At 47.1% G+C, this 20,221-nt stretch overlaps 1 protein-coding gene across 18 annotated transcripts in view; it reads left to right on the top strand.

The window, feature by feature from the left end:
• The window catches only part of PAK3 (p21 (RAC1) activated kinase 3), a 251,199-nt gene that overhangs the window by 116,597 nt on the left and 114,381 nt on the right, over positions 1–20,221 (top strand). For 3 of the 18 annotated variants that reach the window (XM_053891255.1, XM_053891254.1, XM_053891253.1), the window contains exons 1-2: positions 13,729–13,962; positions 15,061–15,170. The exons of 3 other annotated variants lie outside the window; for them this stretch is intronic. The gene's annotated coding sequence lies outside the window, so the exon portion shown is untranslated. Of the gene's footprint in view, positions 1–13,727; positions 13,963–14,868; positions 14,935–15,060; positions 15,171–15,989; positions 16,104–19,087; positions 19,264–19,971; positions 20,070–20,221 lie in introns of those variants that run through there. 12 more of the 18 variants (XM_019426866.2, XM_019426857.2, XM_053891249.1 and 9 more) reach the window with 10 other exon arrangements.

Genomic DNA, 20,221 nt, shown 5'->3' with positions numbered 1-20,221 from the left:
AAGAGTCAGATGTTCAACCAGCTGAGCCACCCAGGCGCCTCCATATGGTAGTTCTATTTTTAACTTTATGAGGAACCTCCATACTGTTTTCCAGAGTGGCTGTACCAGTCTGCATTCCCACCAACAGCGCACGAGGGATCCTTTCTCCCCCGCAGCTTTGCCAACACTTGTTATTTCTTGTTCTTTGATAGTAGCCATTCTGACAGGTGTGAGGTGATATCTCATTGGGGTTTTGATTTGCCTTTCCCTGATGGTTAGTGATGTTTAATATCTTTTCATGTGCTTGCTGGCCATCTGGATGTCTTCTTTGGAAAGCTATCTCTTTAAGTCCTCTGTCCATTTTGTAATTGGACTATTTGGTGTTTTTGATATTGAGTTGTGTGAGTTCTTTAAATATTTTAGATGTTAACCCCTTAGCATATGTACGATTTGCAAACATCTTCTCCCATTCAGTAGGTTGCCTTTTTGTTTTGATGATGGTTTCCTTCACTGTGAAAAAGTTTTTTAGTCTGATGCTGTTCCATTTTTTTTAAACTCTTATTTCGTATTATTTTTTAAATGTTTTATTTATTTTTGAGAGAAAGAACGAGAGACAGAGCGCGATCAGGGGAGGGGCAGAGAGAGAGGGAGACACCGAATCCGAAGCAGGCTCCAGGCTGCGAGCTGTCAGCACAGAGCTGGACCTGGGGCTCAAACTCATGAACTTCGAGATCATGACCTGAGCTGAAGTCGGATGCTTAACTGGCTGAGCCACCCAGGCGCCCTGATGTCGTTCCATTTTTAAATTTTTGATTGTGTTCTCCTTACCCGGAGGAGACTGATATATATATATATATATATATATATATATATATATATATATATGTTAAAGAGCTTACTGCCTAAGTTTTCTTGAAGGAGTTTTATGGTTTCAGGTCTTACAACTCTTCTTTATGCAGCACGTCTTTCACTCGGCTCATAAATACTGCACCCCTCCTGATGCCTTGCCAAGTGCTAGGCACTGGAGACATAGCAGTGAACGTGGCATTACATCGAGCATTGATCTTATTTATTTCATTTACGGACATTCAACTCTTTGCCCCACTATACGGATGAAGGCAACTTCAAAAACATTTTTTATCTTTTTGATTGCAGACGGACCCATCCTGATTAATCTGGCGTTAAAAATTAATTTGCATTTCTTGAGATACAGCATTCAATGACGCTACGGTGAGCTGGAGAACTGACTGGCTGGTCCACTCAAAGTGTCCATGAAACATTCACAAGGGGCCACATGATACCACATAATGTTTGTCCACCTTTTCGTACACACACATTTCTGTTACTTCCTGGACGACCCGCCTTTGTGAGCATCCAGAGGGCAGGCACTAGACCTGTTTGACTTGATCTGTAGGGAACTAGCTCAGAGCCACATCGCTCCATTGAATATAAAATAATGTGTCCCAGAGGTTACCAACTTACTGGATTTAATCCATTTTCTAAGCATGGGCTGCTTAACTTCTGTGTCTTCTGTCCTTTTGGATTTAAATATTCTCCCATCAGCTCAAACTATGCGTCAAATGTCGTTATCTCCTCCCAGTTGCTTTCTTGGGGCCCGCCTCCCTGGCTATGATGTGGGAGGATGATTCATGCCCAGGGTAGTTTCCAAACTACGTTGTCCAGCAGCTGAGCTACTGAGCTTCTAAATCGTCCTGAAATGTATTTGTCTTTCTGATTCACAAACGTCGAAACTATCCCTTCACTCACGCAGGGAGATGTGGGAGGTTTTATTTCGGTTTTTGTGCCTTTGTTGTGTGTTTTGGCGTAGTAAATTATTTGAAAAACTAGTCTTCCTTTGTCTAGGAGCTTTATAAATGACCCACGGGGTAAATGGCCTGGACCATTTCTCTGGGCCAGTGTGGAAATAGCTTTGGGCTCACAGTTCATCCAGAATGGGCCAGAGAGAATCTTTTGGGAGGAAAATGTATTTGATTATTATTAGTGGCAGTAGTGGTAGTACAAGCAGGCTTTCCAGAAGTTGCGGAAAGCATCCAACTTATCTCTAAGCACTGAATTATTTTCACATGTCATTTTTAAAACTGGAGAGTGTGATTGTTTAAAAGTGACAGCGTTATTTAAAAATAAAGCAGTGCATTGTAGCCAATCAAAATCCCCAAACCAGAAAATAGTTTTCCAATTTAGCCAGTCTGTTTTAATCCAGGTTATCCCAAAGCTACGCTGTAGTAGCCAAGAGATTGCGCCCCAATTCCCTGTCACCCTACCCCCCCCCCCCAACAGTCTTCTAAATCAACATGCATAAAATGCAAGGCAACAAAGAAAGATGCTCTGAGGCAGGGACTGGTCTTGACTCCTAACGTGGTCAGATAGCAATTAACCAGAGAGCTGAGGGGCAACAGTGCTATGAGGCATTCAAAGTTTCTGATTGAAGACGAGCCCTGTTTTTGTTTTTTTTAAACGTTTTTTTTTTTTTTTTAGTTTGTTTATTTTGAGAGAGAGAGAGAGAGAATGTGTGTGAAGGAGGGGCAGAGAGGGAGAGAGGGAGAGAATCCCAAGCAGGCTCCACGCTGTCAGCACACAGCCCGATGTGGGGCTCGAACTCACAAACCACGAGATCATGACCTGAGCCTAGATCAAGAGTCAGACACTTAACCGACGGAGCCACCCAGGTGCCCCAGCCCTGTTTTTGTTTTAAGCTTCTTGGAGTTGATGAAAAGCCTTGCTTACATGTATGAATGCAAAGCCTTTGACATCAGGGAGCGGATTATTGTCTGATGACAGGGAAACCTGGTGGTGGCCTGCCACAGAACCAAACTTGTGTGTGGGAAGGACTCTTCAGCAGTGTGATTTGCAACGTTTCCCCACCAAAAGTCCCTCTCTCCTTCTGTCTCCCCAAACCTACAGTGGCTTGTACCTATCTGCCTCTGCAGTTCATTCCTTTCATTCAAGCACTGCCTGTGCCAGAAGGGTCCTTCTAAAGCACAGATACCTGGAAGGAGCAATAAATGAATTCGCTAAGGCTGTACTGAGAGGTCAATTAGATTCCTTTCATCCCAGACCCGGGAAGGAAACAGGTGGCACCTTTAGCTCACTGGGCCTCTGGGTGGCTGGGAGAAGTCTCTGAAAGGAAGAATGGAACCCAGGAAAGGAAAGAACGCACTGAGATTAGTTCGTAATTGTGTCATGGTTCATTGTCTTAAACTGTAGAGAGAACACTCAGATGTCAGTGTATGGGGGGTGCTTAAAAATGGAATATAACAAAAGAAATGTATTACCCGAGGCTGCTGTTTTGGAGATTTTAGATCATGTAGTGTTTACTAAAAAACCTAAGGAATTTGAAAGCTGTGGGGCATATCCAGAACAGGAACCTTCCAGCATCACCCCTCTGGACCAGGGAAATGCAAATACAGCTCTCAGCTCCTCACCCCCCAGTGTTTTGCCTTGATAAATGTCTGAAATTTTCAACTGGAGTGTGGCGAGAATGATGCCTTTTCTACCTCTCTCTCTTGAGAACAGAATTAGGGGGCATTTGCCTTAAATTACATTAAAAAAAAGGCAGGATGAGCATTCTTTCTGGCCTTACATGGGTAGTGATAATTAAAAAGGGTCAAAGATGATCCCAAGATTACTGGGAAAATACACCTCCCTCCCATTTACAGGGATGCCCCCCCGCATCTTTCAAAGGAGAACCGGCAAATTACCATGGAAATGTGCCCCAACTGGCAGTACTCAAGTAGGAGTCAGAGCCTTTGTTAGCAGGGGTTTGTGGCGGCCAGCACCAGAGTGAACACAGTTAAGCCTCGCTAATTCCCTGAACGGGGAAAGGCCGATCTTGATTTGTAAGGAACTTGAATTTGAAAATATGTTTAAAGAAATGCCATGTTATTATTTCCAAAAACCTGCAGTCAAACTGCTGCCTGGGGCCTGTGCTCTGAGCCACTGAGACTCTTAAGGCCTTGAACAAATAGATAAGGACTGTAGTTAGCATATTGGTCATTTGAATGCAAAGTGCAGTTATAGTAGCGCTTAAAATTGCGCACTCCCCTAGCAGGCTGTCACTTTCCTATGTTTATAGTATTAATTTGCCTAGCAACCTGCCCCCTTTCCTTTTTAGCAGTAAACTTGACCCTCACATGTCGGCATCTGCTCAATTTTCCATATTAGCAGCTGGAATGAATAAGGAGCCGGTGGGGGCGGGGGGCACAGGGGTGGAGTGGTGGTGTCGAACTCCTTGTAAAAATCAACATGACCATAGTTTGAACCTCTCTTTAACTAGAAGTTAACTTTCAAACTCATCAGTGAATTCATATTTATTATTTACTGAGTAGGCGATGCATTCCCTAGGATGACTCAAAAAGGGAAAGAGGGGCAGCCTGTTTCGAATGTTCCATCCTCATAAATGACCTGATCAAATGAACACCAGAGAACATTGCATGCAACGCGTTCCTGGATCATAACAAAATAAGGATTGATTATGAGGCTCCACAGGTGCTTAATTATATGGAACAAAAGCACATTGAGATCTGCATCTATTAAACACGTCTGTGATGGTCAACCCGTCCTGTGTGCACATATTAACTGTTCTCAAATTCACACTTGAGACCACTTAATTTGAAGTGTGACTGAGTTATGTTTGCAAAGGGGGAAAAAGGAGAGACGAATACAGCTGCAGTGTTATCCAAATACCCCATGTCTTCGTCATTTTGCTATGCACGTGGAAGAAAGAGGCTATGTTCTTTTACAAGTTGGACAAGCCAGATGGCCCGCAGGGTGGGGATTGCAGGAAAAAGCTGGGGGAAGCCTCAGTCCCCCGATTCTACTTGCCACAAACCTGAGGAGAAAAAGATAATCCTTAAGTAATGAAATTCCTCATCCAGTGATTCCAAATTTTGCCGCACATTACAATCTGGGAAGATTAGAGCCCGAGGAGATTTTTAAAAACTCTGATACCCAGATTCGTGCCATGCCATTAAAATCAGGGTGTCTGAGGGCGGGGGCAGGGCACCAGCATTTTATAAAGGTCACAAGGTGATTGCAAGGGCAGCAAATTGGGAGCCACTGCCCTGATGCTTCCCTGCTTCACATGCATTTAAGTCACATTCTATCTTCCCAGTTACCCTGAGAAGGAGGTGCTATTAGATCCCCATTTCACAGATGATGAAACTGAGGTTCAGAGAGGTTAAGTTGCTCAAGTTCTCAAAGCCGTTAAATAGCAAATCTGGGATTTGAATACCACTATCATGTCAAAGTATGTAGGTTACAGTACTTTTATGCAGTACTGTCTCTCTGGGCTTTTGTCTCCATACCTGGCACCATTCCAACAAATCTGATATATGATAATCGTATATCCATTCAATGAGAATTTACTAGACACCTACTATGTAAATCCCAGTTTTAGACACAACGTGTGATTCTGCGTAGATTCAAGGAAACATGGCTAACTAACTCCAGACGATTCAAGGGGCCTTCCAGATATCCATTGGTTGGTCGTCAATTATGTTAAAGCTTAGTCAGCCAAAGATAACCAGAAACAAAACTGTAGTCCGACAGAGTCAAATCTATTGACCTGATGCATCCAGGGAGTGCATTCCAGAGAAACCATAGGATTGCCGCTCTTGAAAAAGAGGGAGGAGGGAACATCTTTTGTAACTGAGTTCCCACTGAAGGATTCTGAGGAGCATTGAAAGAAGCAGAGGTAAGTTCTGGATTGATTGCAGTTGCTGAGGTGGGGTCGGGAGAAGGGAGTATCGACTAGGAGTTGGGCACTATCATGAGGCAGGGGTGCCTTGCAGTTGGTACCCCCAGGAATAAATGAAAAAGCAAAGGTCTAGGGCATCACTGGGAAGAAAGCAGTGGTTGCTCAAAGGAGGTAGGAGTTGTTATGGCATTTTACAACTGTTGCATGATCTTGGGAGAAACAGTGTTTTCTGCTACCTTTGCAGCTGGCTTTAGCAGTCTGCTCTCTCAGCCTGATTAATAGCAAGGCTGCTTGTTCCCAGGCCAAGCTGATTTTCTCTCATTCAGTCCCAGGCAAGTTTTGACTCTTTCAGGTTTGGGCCCTTTTTAGCAGGGATAGACACGAGAGAAGCAAGTTGGTGCTCAGATCAACTATTAATAGCTTTGCTCCTTTTCAGCTGTGTTTGGCAATTCATTTAATGGGAGATTGTATGTCAAACTGGCGGATCCTGGACAAGGCCTGTGTTTCAGTTAATGTAGTATAACGATGTCAATTGTCAACAATTTCCAGGGTTTCGACAATGTACTGTGGCTACATAAAATAAGATTAATACAGTATATCAAAATATTGGGGGAAACTTGGGTAAGAATGCCTAGGGATTCTCTGTACTATTTCTGCAGCTTCTTGTGCACCTTGAACTATTTCAAAAATAAAAGTTGTAGACGACATTCAGTGGGAGAACAGGTTTGTGTTGATTGTCTAAATAAGACTCTTAGAGGTAGTCTGACTTTACCCATTATATATTGCTGGACTTAAAGCCACTGAATGTGAATACAGCACCCAGTAGTGATATCAGTCAATACCCATGTCTACCAGGGGTTATTCCTTTGGGACCAGTTTGTGCATTCACAAGATGCCACTTGAGTAGAGTCTGGAAGTACGTGTTAGATATCACGAGGTAGGTTCCACACATGAGTGAAATTCTGTGGTATTTGCCTTTCTCTGGCTGACATATTTAACTTAACATTACACCCTCTAGGTCCACCCATGTTGCTGCAAATGGCAAGATTTCTCTCTTTTATTCTGGCCAAGTAATATTCCATTGTATATATATTACGAGGTCTTCTGTATCCATCGTCTGTGAATGGACACTTGGACTGCTTCCATAACTTATCTTGGCTATTGTAAATAATGCTTCAATAAGCATATAGACTTGTTGAATCATTACGTTGTACACCTGAAACTAATATAACACTGTATGTTAATTATACTTGAATTAAAAGAAAAATCACCAGGTAGGGAAAGGAGGGGAGAAAGCCATACCGGGCAAAGAGAAGAGCAGGAGAGGCACAGAGGTACAAAAGTCAAGGTAAATCAATCACGGAAGCAATAGTTTGATGGGGCTGATGGCTGGAGTAAATGGAGGGGGGACTGGTAGGAGAGCAACCTGGAAAGATGAGTTGAAGCTGGAATGTGACAGACTGGGTGTGACTTTCCTCTCTCTGAAATTAAGGACTTTGGACTTCTCTTGTAGTACTTACTACACGTGCTTTGTGTCACAGTTACTTGGGTAAGTATCTTTTCTCCCCAACCCGATTCCAAGTTCCTTAAGCAGATGATCCACGTTTGGTTTCTCTGGATAGCATCTGTACACATCTAGCTGTGTGTTTTATGCTTAGTAGGTCCTAATAAAACTGTCTTAGCAATGAATAACATAGCACAAAGATGTAATGGGTATTCCCTCTCAGAATATCTGGAGTCCTGAGATAACGTTGAGCGAGGTGTCTACCAGCAGGGCAATGAATGTAGCCCACAGAAAAGCACACGAGCTCTCTTTACGGCTGGTTTTGATGACCGGGTATGGCCATGCCCTGCCACCTTTGACACATGCCCCCCATTGCTCCTGGACCCTGTCATGATGGCATCCTTTGAAAAGAGGTCACGTGCCTTGCCCTAATCGATTTCACATTCCACTCACACTTCCCTCTGTTTGGCTCTGCTGGGGGGTTGCAGAGATGCCTTATCCCTCCACCACCTGTTCCTTGGTTTTCTTCATTAGAGCCAATACGACAGTTCAGATGGGACCTGGGGATGGTAGGTAAGGAACTCCTGAAGCAAGAGATTTTCTCCAGGCTTTGGCTGGCATACATTAACTAAGGGGATCTCCACCATGCCTGTTGGTGATTTTTTTCCCCCTTTCACCTCCTGAGAGAAATGTTGCATTGCTTAACCACCTCAGATGGTTGCGTGTGGGGATGGGGGCACTTCTGTTCCTGACAACCTCATTATGTGGTTATCAGGAACAGACACTGCCCAGGTTGTCACGACAACCAGCAATGATTCAAAGCTTCCGTAAAAGGTCTGTATCTCTGGCAAATAATCAGCCTTTAGTGTTCAGCAGACGCTGAGCTGAGAAGCCAATCACAGGTGAGCCGGGAAAGCATGACATCATAATCCAGCCGGTCCAAAAAAAATTAATATTTGGTTTTCTATTTCTCTCCTTGGTTCTTTGTCCCCTAGATTTTATCTTCCACTTTCTCCTGCTCTCTCTCTCTCTTTTTCCCCTAGAAAAGTGGGGAAAGCAATGAAACCAACTTTCCAAATTCACTTTACTCCGTGCAGTTTGACTTAGGTTCGGGCAGTGCAGTGAGAGTGTGGGGAAGGAATGTACAATGTGATCCGCTTAGGAGCAAAATCAAACAGAGCATCAGCTCAATTAAATAATGTGGTTTGTTATGTGAGACCATGGTGGACTTGGGGCTAATTAAAACCAAGTCAGAGGAGAGGAACTTCCTAATTCTCATATTAATTCATCCAGGGCCACCTGCGTTTAATTGTCTTCTGCTTTTCCTTTGCTAACTCCCTGGTGGGAGGGAGGAGGGCAGAGGCTGCAAGCTCCTGAAGGCTTGTAGGTTCTACGGGGCAGGTCCCTAACCGGTGCTAATTATAGTGAAGGAAGGTGGGGAGAGACGCACCCCCCTCCCCCCCTTCATTCCCCAGGTCCCACAATACAGGGAGCATATGTAAATGGAGACTCATCAAGTCTATTAAGGAGGTGTGTAGCTCTGAAATCTGTTAAATCCACTGTTGTTCCATTAGCCATTTGCATCCATACAAGAGTCCAGGGAGATAGCAGGTCAAGTTTCACAGAAGAGAAAACTAAAGCCCTGGGAAATTTGAGTCTTGCTCAGGGTTTCCTGACCAGAAGCTAGACTGGCATCTGGGTCTCCTCATTCCTTGGCCAGAACTCTGAAGCCCCACAAGGATGGTGATTTCCTAGCCCTGGGCTTCCCTCTTTCCTCCTCCCCTGGTTTATTTTCATATTTTTAAAGTTTATTTATTTTTGAGAGAGAGAGAGACACAGAGTGTGAGAAGGGGAGGGACACAGAGAGAGGGACACAGAGGATCCAAGGCAGGCTCCAGGCTCTGAGCTGTCAGCGCAGAGCCTGATGTGGGGCTCGAACCCACGAACCGCGAGATCGTGCCCCAAGCTGAAGTCGGACGCTTAACTGACTGAGCCACCTAGGCGCCCCCCTCCTCCTCCTCCTCTGGTTTTTAAGGGAACTAGGATGAGCCCCTTGGCATTTCTGAGGCTCCTTGCTCTTTGTCAGGCAGGCTCCCCACCATGTTGCCTCCAACCGGAACTGAGTGGGAGTGGTGGGCAGGAAGGAAGGGGCACAGTAGTGTCTGACTGCAGTGAAGGAGGGGTGGGCACAGTGCTCTTAGCTAACGCCTGGGGCACTAGCTGCCCAGTCGGGTTCTTTTGTATTCAGAGCAGGAGGGGGAGTTTTTGTTTTGCTTTTTTTTTTTTTTTTTTAAGAGCAGCTGCTTTAACAAAAGCTGTGAAGACTGAGAGCCACAAAGACCCAGAGTCCACCAGTGGGAATGATTTCTGGCTGTAAGAGTCGAGGCAGGAGATGGGAAGGGAGCCAGGATATCCAGGCTGCTTTTCCCCAGTGAGTTGTACATTTCTGCCCTTCTGTGCCTGCCCAGGGATGGCTCAGCTCAGCCCGGCACACCGTAGCCTCCATTGCCACACTCGACTCATGGACAGAGCATTCAGACCCCCTTCAGGACAGCACTCTGTTCATTCTGTTTGTGTTGTTTTTGTCTCCACCCAAAGAAGGCTATGTTTGCGCTTTTTAATGTTTCCTACGTGCACATCCTATATGTTTATTATAAAAAATGTACAGACAATGCAGAAGTGTATAACGAGAAAAAGTTAATGACCTCCACCATGCCCACATACCCACATGTCTTCCTTTCTACCATTTTAATTCCCAGAGTTACCCTCTTAGCAGTTTGGTGTGTATAATGCCAACTTAAACACACACACACACACACACACACACACACACACACACACACTTTTAAAAAAAATAATAGTACACATGCCATTCTGCAACTTTTTTTCACTCAAGAATGTGTCAAGATGTGCTTCTGTTCCAATACCTAAAAGTCCACTTGATTCTTTTTAGCTGGTGTGTAATATTCTAAAATATGCATCTCCTGTGACTTATTCAACAGTTACCTTATTGAGGGAAATTTAGGTTACCCCTTATATATAAGAGGTTCTCTTTCTTACCTAAGACTCAGCCACGAACACACTAGAACATATCTTCGCATGTTTTTGTGAATGTATCCATAATCAAATTCCTTGAGCTGAAATCGCTTGGTCAAGTGGCACATGCCACTTTAAATTTCCTAGGCGTTGCCAGCTTGCCCTTTTAAATAAAAAGGCTATGCCAATGTACCCTTCCATCCATGGTATATGAGAAGGAGCAGTGTTCCTTTTATCTGGGATTTGACTGGAAGGGTTTGGCTGGTCGGGTTGGTGAGAGCCACAGGAGAAATACAACTGAAGTTGCCATTTGGGTGGTAGAAAGAACACAAAGCCGGACAGTAGGAGACCTGGTTTCTAGGACCTTCTCTGTGAGGCATTGGACAGGCTACTTTAAACCCCTGGGTGTCCGTCCGTTTGCTCATCTATGAAATGCGGATCATAATTGCCACAGTATGCTGTTGTGGTTGTTGTGAGCATCAAACCTGGAGATACAAGAACGGTTTGTAACCTGAGAAGCAGGATTCACATGCCAAGTGGTTATTACAGTAGCGTTGTTATTATATCCTTAAATCAATGGGCTCAGAGAAGGAAACCGGGGAAGGTGGGAGTTGAGTGGGAAAAATTACACAGATGAAATCTTCACCTTTCCTGAAAGTTCCCATGCAGTTGTCCTATATTCTTGGAGAGCAAACCACGTTGGTAGTAAAGACCGCTTTATGATATCAAGAAGAATATAGGTTATTACCCTTTCAGGGGAAGACTGAAGTCTTTCGTGCTGGGCCTGGCTTCTGAGTCCAGTCCTCTTTCTATGACACCTCTATGCTTTAATTTGTCAGGGACCTAATAGGATTTTGTCCCCGTGCTACTTTCTATAATCACCAGTGAGAGAAAAAATACACACATGAAATGCTTAAATAACCGTGTGCCGTGACTGCATAAATAGCTCTGAGTTATAGCTGAGGTATATGGGAGGATTAGAGTGAAATCAAATACCTTTTAATTACAATTTAAATCAATAGCCCAGAAGAACAAGTTAAATCATTAGCCATAAAAAAAATCCGGTTTTATCTTTCTATTTCTTAAAAATAAAAACGTTCTTATTGTTTAAAATAACCCAAACAAGTGCATTTTGCAAATCAGAGATGTAATATTAAGTAAATGCTCATTCATTTAGATCAGTGATTTTTAGATTATTCTTACCATGATGCAAAAACAAAAAAATCAATGTGATGGGCTACCTTCTTTAACCCAAAAGTTAATTAAAAAGATATCTGTAAAATCACTGAAAGCAGAACCACTGTGATTTCAGCATATTAATCAGGGATTTGAGAAGAAGGGTGATGACTGTTTTTACATTAGGAGACAACCACCAAGCAAAAAAACCAACCAACCAAATAAACAAACAAAAAAAACAAAACAAAATAAAGGCTATTTAAAAATGCCTGGTATTTAAAAAACTCCAATCTAGTATACTCTTTTTTTTCCAAAGCAAATATGTATTTTAACGAAACCATTAATACCATATATCATATTAGAAAAAGCATGGGGTGGGGGGCCAGCACCTGGGTGGTTCAGTGGGTTAAGCATCCAACTCTTGATCTCGGCTCAGGTCCTATCTCATGGTTGGTGAGTTTGAGCCCTGCATCTGGCTCTGGGCTGACAGTATGGAGTCTGCCTGGGACTCTCTCCTCTCTGCCCCTCCTCTGCTCCTGCTTGAGTTCTGTCTCTCTCACTCTCTCAAAATAAATAAATAAACTTTTTTTAAAAATAAAAAACATGGGCCTTGGATGCAGACAGATCTAGATACAAATTCCATCTCTGGGACTTTCTGCAGTGTTCATGTAATTGTCATGTATGCATAAATATATTTTTAATTAAGGAAAATAAAAAGTAAAATGTAAAGTTAGCCTTTAAAAAAATCTGGAGTATGTATTTTACTTAGTCTTTTGCCACCCTCTTTCCTGCCTTGTCATAGATTAGAAGGCTCATTGTTCTTTTTTTCAATTTCTAACATCATCAGAAACTTTTAATTTTTAAAAAATATTTATTTATTTTTGAGAGAAAGAGACAGACAGAATGTGAACAGAGGAGGGGCAGAGAGAGACACACACACACAGAATCCAAAGCAGGCGCCAGGCTCTGAGCTGTCAGCACAGAGCCCCACATGGGGCTCAAACTGATGAGTTGTGAGATCATAACCTGAGCCGAAGTCAGACGCCCAACCCACTGAGCCACCCAGGCACCCCTGAACATCATCATAGGTTAAAATGAATTAGTCCAAAGAGGTAGCCCATTCTCCCAACTTCCCCAGATGTTGCCTCTGTGAGTCTAGAGGCCTGTTGTGTGACTTTTCATAAAAGGACCTTGTCAAAAATATTAGTTCACCTTCCATCATAAAACTTGTTTTGTTAGCATTATGGAGAAATGCTTGGCGGATGTTGAGAAAATTGGATAAAAGTGTACTGTGGAGGGTCATAACCCATTTTGACCATTTAAGTCTGCCAGGGTATATTTATCTTTACAAAACTAAGTTTGAAAGTGGAGAGGGAAAATCACCCATAAACTTTAACCTAACCTATGATAATTTTACGTTCTCTTATCATTTTTATGGGTATATTTTACATCATTATAATGCGAATGTACTTACTATTTTGCATTCCTTGTCATTTTTGATGACAGCTTACTGTCTCCTTGCTGGGATTTACCATAATTTATATAATCCAGCCAAATCCTGGAGGTTATGGATTGTGAAGTAGCAAGAGATGATTTTTGGAGTTACATTTTAAGCTTCACACACGGACAAAAATTTGAATTTTTTCTTAAAGACGAGAGGCCATGGAAGGTTATAGGGAGAGCCACAGTTTAATGAAATTAAATGTATCTATATATCTATAAACTTGAAGTAGTTTTTTTGTTTTGTATCATGCTCCCTGTTTTGAAATGTGTGTTTCATGGGCAGAAAGATAGTTTCCCTATCTAGATTGTCACCTCTGAATGCCACTGCCCTATCTGCACGAGTCTACTTTGTATCCAAGAGACTCCACCAGTGTAACCTGTTGGCCGGACAGGTGGTATCCCAAACCCAAACCATTTTCCCCAATAAAGAGAGCCCGTGTAGCTGGACGGATTTCCTCCCCTGAAAATTTACCTGAAATTCCAGTCTTCACAGAGGGCGGCCAGTTGAGGAAGATACACGAAATGCCTCCGCCCCCTCCCTACTGACAGGTGCGCCTCTCTCCTGACGGCCCCACCTCTGTCTAGACAACCCTGACAGTGTAGAAGTTTCCATCTCCTTTTCCTTTCCCTCTCCTGTTCCCTCCCCTTCAGTCCCCCCCCCCCACCCCATCCCAGGCGCTTCCTGCCTGGAAACAAAAGATTGGTCCCCAGCAGCCCACTCAGGGCGATTTTAGTTTTCTGCTCACCCTCTGATTGGCTCGCGTGCGGTGCAGAGCCCGGGTGACGTCATAGCAGACAAGAGCTAGGGAGCGGTTGCCGAGCGGGGCTCTGCCGCGGGCGGGCAGCTGTCGGCAGCGCACCGTCTGGGGGCTCGCGCGGGGGGCTGCAGCTTTTCCCGGCCCGAAGCAAGTGTGCGGGGCCGGGAGGAGAGCCGGGGGTAGCGGGCCGGGCCCGGGGCTGCGGCTGCGGCTGCGGCCCCCCAGCCCCGCCAGCCCGAGCGCTCGGAGGTAGAGGAGAGGTCTGGACAGGGTGGCTGGACCAGCGGCAGGTAAATCCCACGACTCACGGCGCCCGGCTCGCTCGGGGGAGGGTGTGGCGCTGCCGGGCAGATTTTCTGCCTTCCCGGGGTCCCTTCCTGCTCTCGCGGCGCCCCAGCCTCGGGTCCCCTACGTGGCGCCCCCGGAGCCCCGAGACCCAGCGCGCAGTTCGCGGGATCGCGCTGGGCGAACGCGGACGAGTGGGTGTGTCAGGGCCACTCTCGGAGGGCCTGGACCCCTCGGCTGGGGCAAGCCCTGGACTCGCTGACACGGGCCTGGGCCGCTGGAGGCCAAATCCGCCCCCAAAGCAACGTCAGCCCGTTAGTCTTACACCATCTTCCCGCCCCCTCCCCCAGCCCCAGTAGCGACGGCAGCCCCCCTCCCCCCCCCCCCCACCAAGGGGAGGAGGTGTGGCCGAGGCCCCGGGCAGGTCCGGGAGAAGGGGAGCAGCCCAGCCTGAGCAAACAGAAAAAGTGACGGTTTTCTTAAATAGGCGCCCTTTCTTTTATTTTTCTTTTACCCTCCTCCCCTTTTTTTTGGTGGGGGCGGGGGGAGCCTAATGACAGGAGGACTCATTTCTATTCATGTGGAGATTGGAATGATGCAGTACTATCCCTAAAAAGGCTGGGGTCCCTCAGTTGGCCTTTGTCTTTGTCTGGGGGGCAGGGGTCATTAGGGGTCATTAGGGGCACTGCCCTCCTACCCCGTCCTCAGCTCACAGGGAGCCTTGCCGTCAGTTTGTGAACTGGCTCTGGCCAGACGCCTGCCGCACTTTGGGGCAGATTGAACATTTTAGATACTTGCTGTCACAGGTTTTCCTTCCTTAGGTGATGGTGGTGGAGGGTCAGGGTGGGAGGGCGGTGCCCGCAGGGAGGGAGCCAGAGGCCCCCACTTGATATTTTGGTCCCACCTTCCAGAATCCAGTGCCAGACTCTGGACTTGAGGGTTCTAGGCTGTGGTCTGTAGAAGCAAAGGAGAGAAGGGTGAGTGGCTTGGCTTTGGGAAGCATGAAGGGGGCGGTTGCAGTGTTATTTATTTATTTTTTTTAAATGGCTTTCAGCCGGGAAGCCTTTAGCCATGTTAGTCTCGCTCCCCCCATGGTTTTGCAGACTCAAATCCAGGCCAACTGTATGGCTGTCTGAGGTGTTGGAACAGAAGGAGGTCCATTCCTGTTGGTGACAACACTGTGGCCCTGTTCTGGGATGACCGAGGTATAAAGGTCAGTGCGGTTTTCACTGGGCCGTTTGCAAAATTATAATTGGGCAGGTCTGTGATTGGGTAGTTGAGGCCCCTAACCAGGGGCACCTTTGGATAAAGGGGCTTAACTGGTAATGGATGACTAATAGGCCAGGGCTTGAAGGGAGAGCCATGTAAGCCTTCGTCAGTGTCTGGATACAAATGTCATACCTCCCTCCTCCATGAAAGAGGCAAAATGGGAAGAGACCAGCATGTATGCTGGGTGGAAGCTGACAGCTGAGAATGTCAAGGCCAGAGGGACTTTGAGATGTCAAGGAGCAGACCCTCCAAGCCTCCAGGCAGGCAGATGGGCCTTGTGGGAGAGACCAAACAGAAAAAAAGAGGTTCACTTGTGATACAGATGCAGGCAAGGGGCCACAACACCTGAAGGGCGTTCTGACTAGCCGACCGTTACCACAGGTTGCAGATTTTCTGGTTGGAGGCAGAATGGGTGTACACAACAACCTGCTGAGGTCTTTGGGGAGAGGGGAGTAGATGCGGCAAGTGAGGAAAATGAGGAATAACTGAGGGGGATGGGGAGGTGCTGTCCCCATCAGAGACTCTGCTATTATGAGGTCAGAGACTTAAGCTACTATGAGGTCATAGAGGGTGGTCAAGGCCAAAAAAAATCAGGTCTAGAAATCAGATGGAGCAGGTGGGAACAAAGCCATAGGGACATACAACAAGAAAGAAGCTGTGGTCTTACCAGGAACCTGAATGCCATGATTTCCCACTGATGAGATGGGAAAATTTGGACGGGTGCCTCAGCCCATACTTAGGGGGACAATTTCTTGATATTTAGGGAATTGGTAGCATTCCCAACTGTGTAATCGCCTTCAGGAGCTAGTAGCTTTGGTCATAGGAAGGAGAAGAAACTCTGTGAACGGTGGACTCAATAATGACTCTTTCCTCCTGGGTAAGGAGAAAGAAGTGGGGGGGGGGGGCAGGGACCAGGGTCCCAAATGGGATTGGGGGAGATTTGAATTGGCCCGAGACACAGGTAGGTTGACTGTTTTTATATGGGGAGGGCCAGGGCCAGATCTGGGGTCCCTGCTGCAGGCATGGGGGTACCTGCCTGTGCTAAAAAAAAAAAAAAAAAAAAAAAATGCCCTCCTTCCAGGGGCCCATGGGATGGTGAAAGCCACTGGCCTTGAAGGTAAGTGCAGTTGTTGAGGCATCTGGGGGGGCAGCTTAAGCTCCAGCTGCCCTGCTGGCCCCCGCCTTTCCACCCCGCCGCCTGAGGCTAGGAGGTTCCCTCTGCAGGGCCTGGGGTGGCCTAGCCTGCCAATTCGGCACTATGCGGCTTCTCCAGCAGGGGGCAGGAAAGGGCACGCAGCAGCTGGCAGGGCCAGAGCCCTCCATTTCTGGTGTGAAGCTGGAGCCTTCTGAGCAAGTAACAGCTATACACTTCAAATCTGATTTAGGGGTACTAGAGAACCAAAGGAACCCCCGGACCTGGCATTCTGTTTCCATTCCCTCCGGAAATGTGTCGCTTCCTGGTGCACCCCACGCCTTTGGAAGACATTTGCACTTACAAACCCAGTGATTGCTCCAGTCACTCATATACACAGGCTAACCCAGAGTTTAATTGGAAATGTTGATCAGTGCAATGGATCCATGTCTGATTTGCACGTTCGCTCAATTATGTGCAGGTTGGGGCAATCTGTGTTGCACCCTGGGGACGTAACGAGGGGCAGAATGGCGTAGCTACAGCTTGGTGTGCGCGGGTGAGAAGCAAAATGGGGGAGGCGGACCTTGAACACTGGAAAGAGATGAACAGTTTAGTGGTGGAGAATGGAGATCATTCCCAAGGTGTGGTCACAGAAAGGCCTGGGCCTTTCCATTGAGATGGAATAGGACTGTCTTGGAGCCCACACAGTGGAGCGGGGGGCCAGGGTTTTGCCAATAGCTGGGAGGAGGCTGGATTTGGAGAAGGAGGTGTTTTTTTTTTTTTTTTTAGAGACTAGAGGACCAGGATCCAGGATGGAATGAATAAACCTGAGGAATCAGAGAAGTCAAGTGTTCTGGTCTGCTTCTGCCCCTCTTCTGAGCCTCACTCGCCTTGTCTTTCAAATGACAGCACTGGACTTGGTGGTTTCTGAGATGGTCGTGACATTTTAGGAAGTGGGTCCATTTGTTCTGGGTCATGAAGGCAGGTCCCCGATAGGACAACATCCCCCCCCCCCCCAAACCATTTATCCTTTCAAATCACACTTTTTGATATGCTCGCCAGTTTGGGGGAAAATTATACAAAACAAACCCCACAACCACTATACACATTTCATTTATTTTAGCAGTGTGGTTTTATTTTTATTTCATGTGAATGGGACACAGAGGGGAGAAGAGAAGTCCAAGTGGAGAATCTGCTAGGGACCCTGTAACCAAGGCCCTGAAAAGCTCTTTGGGGATCTTATGCAGATCTTCTTCAACTCCGTAACTCAGCCTCCAAACAGAAGGGCTTGGGATAAGAGGAAAGGAAGGCCTGCTTAGGATGTGTATCCTTTTCCTTCCTTCTCCCTCATGTCTCTCTGAGCCAGGTGGACTTTCTGGAATTCTGCATCCTCAAGAGACACTACCCCTAACCATCAACACAATCGCGCCCTCTAGTGACCTCAACAGGGACATGACTGGCAGAGTTCCCCATGCATCCCCTGGTCCAGCTTCCAGGCCAGTGCTGATCTCCTGTGCAGCTCTTAACTCCCTGTGGAGAAGGGCTCCATTCCTTCCAAATGGCCTGGAGAAACTGAGGCAGTTGCAGCTTCTTGCAGGTCCTTCTGTATGGATGGGGCTGGAAATTGAGCAAGAGAGCCATCTCCCTAGTGCTTAGTTTCCTCCCTCTGGGCCTGAAAAGGGTTCCAGAACTCCTTCCCCGCCATCTTTAGTGCTGGGCCGGGCACCTGCCATGGGAGGGCCCTGTGCTAGAGAGAAGGGTTGGCGGTTGGCTACAGTTCCCCCCGCCCCGCACTCCCCCCAGCAAAGCGGCAGCCCTAGTCCCCAGACAGAGAGGCTGGCAGGAAACTGGAATGCAGCAAAGCTGGGGTGCTGGTAGGCACAAAGTGGGTACACTGACCCCTGGCCCATCCTCCGGTAGGAGGCTAAGCCACAGGTACAGACACAAAGCCATGTAAACATGCAACATGATACACATAATACGGTATATGGTACACGTATGTATGTAATATGGTGTATGGTACATGATGTGGATCAGATGCATGTCACACACAGCACGGAATAGATACAGTGCACACACAACACAGTGCAGCCCCACGGCACATACACTCTACAGTACCGACACCATATACGTACCCATGATCTAAACGTGACTGCACGCACACCCAACATGATACAAACTGGACACACACAAAATGGCATAGATACGACACGGCGCACACACGACAGGGTACAGGCACACAGGGCACCCAAATACAGTGAGTGCGGGAAGCGGCACAGATATACTTGAGCCGGCATGTACTCACACACAGGCCACATCCCTGCACTCCCCAACAAAATTCACCCCGCAGACAGGCCAGAGGAGTGTGGCCACCAGGTGGAGCGCTGTGTCCTGCCAGTCTCATCTGCACTGGCTCCAGCTGTGCAATTGGGGGATTCGAAGTAGGCCGCCCTGCAGTTCATCGGAGGCTAAAGCCAGGGGGAGGCAGGCCTGAGGACAGCTCTTGATCTTGCGCAGAAGCCCAGAGGTGCTTGGTCGGTTTGGGCTGGTGCATCCACTGCCCCGCACCTGGCCCTCTGGCGCTGCTCCCCACCCCCATGGGTGCTTGGTGCCGTCCCCGTGCTCAGGAGACTTTTTGTGGCCACACTTCTTGAGCCCTCTTCCAGTCCTGCCTCTTTCTGGGGCTTTGTCAGCCGGCACTCACCTCCCCTCACCCCACCCCCTTGCAGGCTGAACTCATGCAGCAAGGGATTTTGGGCACACCACTTCGCAGCCCAGTGGGTGCGATCTGGAAATGCTGCTGGGAGTGTGCGAGTGGGAAGCACTCAGGGAATGCCGGGGCCGCTGGGGGACAGACGGACAGACGTGCTCTGGAGTCTCGCCAGGAGCAAGTGGCAGACCTAGGGTATGGCTTCGTCTTCTTATTCACCAGGGGGAAGTGGGAATCATGGGGCTTTTCTTGGCTCCCTGAGGCTTCAGTTTTACGATCTCTACATATCCATCCATCCGTGTCTCTGGATTAGGACCTTGTGCGTTCGGTGTCTTCTAACAGAACGTGTGCTACCTGGGTCTGGCTTTGTTGGGATGTAACATATAGGTGCTGCTTTTCTGTGAGGACAGACACCGTGGAGGGAAGGAGGGGGCAGGGCGGGAAGGACTGCAGAGGGAATATTGGTCTCTTCTTGAGAGGCTCGAGTGATTGTGGGAAAAGGCAGAACAGAGAAGGGTTGGAGACCTTGTCTCCATGGTTGGATATGGAAACCTCTGTGGAAAAGATAGGGTAAACTGTCACCAAAAAGAAAACCCCAGTATATAGTCACCCTAAGAAATCTGAGAAAGACCACAGAAGACCTCCCTGTTAGGATCAGAGGCTGAGGTCCTCAGCAGCTGTGAGATGGTAGCAGACTAGGGACCCTCCGAGTGCTTCCCACCCCCAAGGCAGTGAAGGAGGTCGCTGAGAAGGGAAGGACACAGAGGTGGAGACTTGGACTTGAGGCATGAAATAGGCCTCCGGAAACAGCAACCGAAGTGAAATCGACAGCATCAGTATTGCCGGGTCCTCAGGAAGCTCAGGTATCCGCAGAGCCAACCTGCATTTGCCGTCATCTTTCAGGTTTCTGTAGTACGCCGGACAATACCACCCCCTGCGAAAATGCAAATACTTCACATCCGTCCTGTTTGATCTATTCCTCCCGAGGACACACGTCCACGGTGACTAGGGCCGGTCTTTTCCATGAGCTAGCAAGCAGATCCAGAGTGGTGAAAGGACAGCAGGTCTCAACTTGAAGCTCGCACTTCAGTGCCCTTTCTGGACTCTGACACAACAGTGCCTTTTTTTTTTTTTTTTTTAATGCTTTCTCCCC

The sequence above is a fragment of the Panthera pardus genome, unplaced genomic scaffold, assembly GCF_024362965.1.
Source record: "Panthera pardus isolate Hobbes unplaced genomic scaffold, ASM2436296v1 HiC_scaffold_27, whole genome shotgun sequence".
Lineage (NCBI taxonomy): Eukaryota > Metazoa > Chordata > Mammalia > Carnivora > Felidae > Panthera > Panthera pardus.
The sequence above is the reverse complement of the archived record's forward strand: the minus strand, read 5'-3'. Positions and strand labels throughout refer to the sequence as shown.